This window comes from Cupressus sempervirens, chromosome 3 (genome assembly GCF_028749045.1).
Source record: "Cupressus sempervirens isolate cs-2001-9-10 chromosome 3, ASM2874904v1, whole genome shotgun sequence".
NCBI classification, from domain to species: domain Eukaryota; kingdom Viridiplantae; phylum Streptophyta; class Pinopsida; order Cupressales; family Cupressaceae; genus Cupressus; species Cupressus sempervirens.
Window position 1 is genome coordinate 598,947,302 of NC_143120.1, and position 6,281 is coordinate 598,953,582.

At 29.1% G+C, this 6,281-nt stretch overlaps 1 pseudogene; it reads left to right on the forward strand.

Annotated features, from left to right (window-relative positions):
• The first annotated feature begins 571 nt into the window (after positions 1-571).
• On the forward strand, positions 572-5,647 carry LOC149568093 (small COPII coat GTPase SAR1A pseudogene; annotated as a pseudogene).
• The last annotated feature ends 634 nt before the right edge of the window (positions 5,648-6,281 follow it).

The window sequence follows — 6,281 nt, forward strand, 5'->3', positions numbered from 1 at the left end:
CAATACATGACCTAACTTAGAGGAAACAAAATTGCAAATTGCCTTTAAAAGTTATCTCAAAAAAAAAAATTTAAAAACAAAAGTGAAAAAGAAGCACCTACAGGATACTATACTATCTTTTGTATGGGAAAATAATTAATTTTAAAAAAATTTTGACAACCATAAAAGAATTATATAGTTTCATCTTTAAATAGGCCATCAAGTCATCCATATATACATTATTAAACATTTAAATTAAACCTATCACATTCTACACTTATCTCCTCCCCACAAATCCACTTATAAAACTTTTTGCATCTATTACCCATTAGACCTCATTAGACCTTTTGGAAGACTAGAAAATTTGAAACAAATAAATTAAAAGAAGAAAAAGAAAAGAAAAGAGCAAGGCACATTCAAAACATTAAATAATAATATATAAAATAATTGAAACTCGCCTTTTAACCCTCCACATCCCTTGTTTCATTCAATTTGGCTAATGTGGAGTTAGTCATTCAAAATGATGGAGGGGAGGATGGGACACCTATGGGCCCCACCTCCACCTCATCTTTCCTCCTCCCCAAATTGGGACATGGGTCTCTTATTAGACAAGAAGAAAGTCAAGACAATTTTAAATGGAAGCAATACTTATTTCAAGCGTACCACGAGGGATAAGCATGCTGCCATACCTCCAACTTATAAAAAGTATGCAAGGTGCATTGGTAATCGCCCATCTTGGGTGACGGGAAAGTAGGCAAGTGGGAGGGAAGATGGGTAGAGACTATGGTGGGTATGGGCAGCTTTTTATAGTTAGATATGTTTTTTTATTAGTTTTTAATATTACATTGTAGTTAGTATCTCTTATAATTATCAGTTATGTATATGGTATGGATTTGTGGGAAATGTGTTTTTTTATTTGATAATTTAAGGTAAAGGTGATTCAGATTTTACTATTAGTTGGGTAAGTTTAAATTGTTTTAACTAGTATTTCACTTGCATCTTTATAAGTTAATTTTTAGTTAGTTGTAAAAACATTCAATTGATTTAGTAGATATTAAAATGAACTAATTAGTTTGAAAATAAATTAAATTAGTTAGAAAGTGCATTAAATTAAATATGTTTAATTTGTTTAATTTGTATTGGTTGGTTATAATTAAACTATTATAGTTCTAAATATCATTAATTGCATTTTTAAATTATTTTTTATAGGCTCCTCATCATTTAAATATATTTGCACTACTAAAAGTTTTATTATCAAATAGATTTTCCTTTTGATATTAAAAACTCAATACTAAATGCAACAACAACTAATCTCTTATGGAGTTATTAAATATACTTAATATGAGTCATAACACTATTTTATGACTTATTTTTCCTCCTACTAAGGTGAAGACAAATTCTATCCTTGGGAACTTTCTTTCTATTCTTCCTCCCAAATAAGTGGAGGGGTAAAACTATTTAAAGGGAAAGTTGAAATTAGAAAAGTATAAATAGTATTATTATTATATTTGAATAAACTTACTTATAAGTTAATGAAGATAAAGATATTTAAATAATCAAGTTTTAAATTGAGAGATATCTAATTTAAAAATATAAATAAACTTAACTAATTAGTTTTGAATTTAATAAGGTGTATTAGATTAAATTTGATTGTTAAATATATTGAAGTGAGTATGATTAAATTCAATAAATTAAATTATACTAAGTTTAGTCATTAAGCTTAAATTTATTGGATTATGTTTTATAAATTTTAAAATAAATCTTTATATATTTAATTTTGACTATAGACTTGTTCTTTCCTTATTCTAGTAAATCAAATAGATGCTTAAACCATGCAAGATATTTATTCAATTAAATATTAATAAGAAGGGTTAAAATAGTAAATTGAATTAAGTGTAAAGGTATCTAATCAAACCTAACATAACTTATGTTACTAATCAAATATTCCTCAAACATGGTGTCACACCTTCCTAAACATGAAATTATGGTTTAATCAATCAACTTAATCAACCCAATGCAAGTGTTCTTGTAGCACTAGGACTTAGGGTTTCAAATTTGTCCAGTGTGTTGGAATACCAACTTTGCATATCAATGATATGTAATTGAAACTCACTTTAATCCTTGGTCAAACTTTCCATAATCTATTCAAGGTAGCATGCATTAACATAGTGAATTATTTATCTTTAAAAAAAATTGTTGGTGTGTTTTTGCCCCAATTTTGGGCATGACATTTTGGTATTAGAGCTTAGGTTCGTAACACTTGGGCAACAATGGGTCCATGATTAAGTGTGAATTTTAAATTTTACTATATGAAGCAGGGATTTCTCCTTGCAAAATTTTAAAAAGCTAATGTAGTCTTTCTAAACAATGATACTAATGAGTAAAATCTAAGAAAAACCTAAAGATAACATTTGGGAATCCTGAATGATGTGATGATAAATTGAAGAGGTTATGTTGACTTTTAATTTAGTTATGAACATGCATGGAATAGGAATATCTCAATTTATTATGAGGAATAGAACCCTAATTAGGGAATAAATCTATTTAAATATAGTCGTAAGAGAAAAAATAAATGGTGAGAAGTATATAACATATAGTATTAAACCAATAAGATAGAAAACATAAACTTCTAAGTCAGGATTCTGTATATCAATTATGTTAGCAGGCTTCTTGTATTAATGTTAGTAATATTAAATTATAACTAACAAGTGAATACTCATAGACTCTAGTATTAAATTATTGGATCAATTATAACCCTAGAATATAGGTAAAGTAAAGTCATGATGAGGTCATCAACCTAATATGAACTAAAGGTTCAGGTATCAAAGTTAAGTAATAAAATAATTACAAGCCATGAAGTATGATAAGAATAGTGATGATGACCTATACCATTTGTAAGAAGATAGTTGTAAGAGTTAATAAGTAAATGTTGACACTATCCTAATAAATGTTTTCTACCTACCTAGTTGCAAAGATATAACCTAAGGATGAATTCATAAGTTATTTATGACTAAGAGACATGAAATATGGATTATTGCTAAGAAAAAGTAGTGTTTAATACATTCTCAGATGATGATTAGAACTTTTTTAACCAATGAAATAATATAGGACAGTGATATCTATATAAATATATACAAGATCATGCCAAATTTGGTGAGATTGATACCACAAGTACAACTAGTGTATTTTGGTGAAAGTGATCTAAGAAAGGTTTTGGATAGATGTCCTAGTATGTAATTATAGTGAATGGAGGATAAGAGATTTGGTATTGTAACTACAACTCAGAGTACAAATCTATATCAATAAGGTTCCCACATGTTTAGGTTCTTCAAAAGGAGACCCCTATAACATCAAGAGGATGAAAGGAAACACATTTTGGTTATTCTCACATTTGCATGCTATGATGGGGTTCTAGTCTAGACACACGCTTGGTATAGTAAATCCTAATCGATGGGCAATATTGATAAAGATAGATATGCAGTTAGTATGTGTGATCAATCATAATTTGAGAAATATGGTCTTTAGACCACCATCTAATTTTAATTCAAGATTCCTACAATGTATTTGGAAGACTTAAGATTCCGCTTTTCCCTAAGTGACCTTGGTACAACCACATTTTGTCATAAATGTAAATTTTGTAAGAAAATGGATTTATTTCCTTATTTGTTTGATTTCAGATTTTAATATTTTAATATTTCTTTCCTTCTTGCCAATAGTGTGAAATGGGGCCACTTAGCCAAATTTATTATTGATGATTCTATTTTGCCTCTAGGACATGTTTTTATTTTGTGCATTTGATTTCTGGATTTGATTGTGTGAACATATTTTTATTCACACAACCAAATCCAAAAATCAAATGCACAACATTGATGGATTGTGGAAATTTGATAGCTCTAATGTTTTTATTTCTTGATTAAAATTTTACAATTGTGGTCACTCTTTATTTCTTTTTTTTCATTCTTTTGCATTGGATATTTCATCCTTGATGTTTATTTTTGAGGCACTTTCGTGTGAATTTTATTGGCAAAGTGACATATGATGGGCCTACCAAAGGGATTCCTAACAATCAAGTGGATGTATAGCATTATTTTAAGATTTTTTAAAGATGCAATTAATTTTATAGCTTACATAATTAAATTATTATAAACAAAACCTAGAAACTACTATTATTTTATTTGAACACAAAATTTGCTTACATTTTCATTTACCCTTGAAAAAAGGCGCAGAAAATTTCTTGGAAGAAAAATAAAAATATTTTAAGCTAATCATTTGCAAACAACATTGAACATGTTTGAGATTTTGCACATTAGGGGAAACCCATGGAATTGCTTAAGCTTCCATTGAATTAATCTGCAAAGTGATTTTTGCACTAGCAATTATTGAATTAATCTGTAAAGTGATTTTTGTGCCAACATTTTTGGAAGAAGAGGTGTGTAAGATTAATTTTATGCCCTAGTTGTTTCTATTTTCCACCATTTTTCACTTATGATCAATAAATCTTCATATCAAGTCAGGCAATATAGGATTATTCAATGTCATCTGGCGGTTCATCATTTCTTGACTCTAATTATAATTTTAGGCACTCATTAGGCTGTAATTGAAACCAATATTTTGTTTTGAGGCACTAATTTAATTCATTTTTGGGCCCTATTACTAGGGTTATATCCTACCTTACAAATTTGCAATGGCTTCTTTGTTTCTTAGTCTTCCTAATGATCTCGGGTGGGTATGTCTATTAGGGTGGAAATGAACTCTCACCATAATCTCAGGTGTGTCTCCAAAGGCTAGAATGTGATATTGAGAAGCCCCAGTTTCTATCAAGAAAGAGAGAAATTGAAGATTACTAGGGTTTGTGTAGAAAAGGGGTGAGCTTACATATTAACCCTATGTATCCCATTCACTTCTTATCTCCCCTCTCCATTTTTGGAGTGTGCATAAGTTATGAAACTTTCTACTAAATTAGTCATGGAAAATACCATTAGAGGTGCATTTCTTTCATCATTTTAATATCAGCATTATACTCTACACAATATTTCTATGATACTCCCTTTTCTGAAGAGTTTATTTCTAGTAAGGGAGAAAATATGAGTTGTGATTTTTGAGATTTTCTATTTGATTTGTTCCATGTAGTTGTGTTAGAAGGAAACAATGATATTGTTCTTGGGTCTTGATAGAATGGGGAAGGCCACTTTGCTATATGTGTCAAAAGATAAGTGACTAGTTCAACAAAGAACCTATGAAGTATCCCACATCTAAAGAAATTAGTATTGGGAAAATCAAATTCAAGAATTTTGATCTAGGTGGCCATTAGATTGTCAGGAGAGTTTTTAAGAGATTACTATGCCAAGGTGAACATTGATGTGTATCTTTTTGATGTTGCTGATAAAGAGAAATTTTTAGATTAAAAAAAGGAGCTGGATGCATTGCTATCTTATTATTCACTTACAACTGTTCCTTTCTTATTTTAGCAAACAAAATTGACATTCCATATGCAACTTCAGAAGAGGAGATTCAATGTTACCTAGGCCTAAAAACTTACACCACTGGTAAGGGAAAGGTCAATTATGCAGGCTTTAGTGTATGACCTATTGAGGTTTTCATGTGTAGCATTGTTAGGAAAATGGGATATGGTGAAGGTATTAAGTGGTTATCGTAGTATATCAAATAGAATTGATCATAACATTTCTTTAATCTAAAAATGTTAATGTATCTAAAATGAATTATACTCGTGGTTCAATTCTAATGCGAGAAATATTTGTGATGCATTATTAATTAATTAACTAAATCAACATAACTTATACATGAATCTTGTATATTCAATTTAGTATAGGTGTAATTTGGTTTAGGTTTGAGCCTGACAATGTAATTTTTTCGAGGAAAAAGAAATATAGGATTGTTCTTTTTGTAGATATTTCTTAGCTTTTTAAAATTTAGGAATTGGTATAGTTCTGAATTGATATGCTTGACAAAAAAACATATAATTGAACTTTCTATTCTAGTTTAAGGGTTTAGAATATTTTATCAGATATTTTTTCCATAAGCATACGAATCTTGCATGATTGGGAGAAAGTCTCTGAACAAATAAAGATTTTTATGTTATTCAATTATTTTTAGTGTTTCTCCAAGGCTGAAGAATGAAATATGGGTCTATAATTGATTATGATAGCTAATCAGTAGAACCAAATTTAAAATATATTATCAATAGAAAAAACTATTGGAGGCAACCTATAGCCAACTATTAGAATCTGGGTTAATTTTTGGTGTCATTGCACAAGAATTATTTTCTTTGTTTCTCCACTTAT